Source organism: Myotis davidii, unplaced genomic scaffold (assembly GCF_000327345.1).
Source record: "Myotis davidii unplaced genomic scaffold, ASM32734v1 scaffold50, whole genome shotgun sequence".
Taxonomy (NCBI): Eukaryota; Metazoa; Chordata; class Mammalia; order Chiroptera; family Vespertilionidae; genus Myotis; species Myotis davidii.
The window spans coordinates 565,835-566,108 of record NW_006282004.1 but is presented as its reverse complement, the minus strand read 5'-3'; positions in this window follow the sequence as shown (position 1 = coordinate 566,108).

The window sequence follows — 274 nt, the reverse complement described above, 5'->3', positions numbered from 1 at the left end:
TCCGGCGTCAGGTCCGGAAGGGGCAGCTCGACTTCCGGCGCCGCCTCCCCGCCTCACTTCCATGCGCTGGGACCGGCGCGCGTCTGGTCCTGTGTGCTGTGCCTTCTGGTTCTCCCATGTTTCTCACTCAGTGCGTTGCAGCTTCAGTCTTTTTATCCTTTTCGCTCGTGTTTCATCGCCTGTGCTACCATCATGGTGTAGACTCCATGTAGACTACCTCGGAGGTAGTCACCCCGTGCCAGCAGCCTCAGGTCTGCCACGAGTTGGCGAGTGC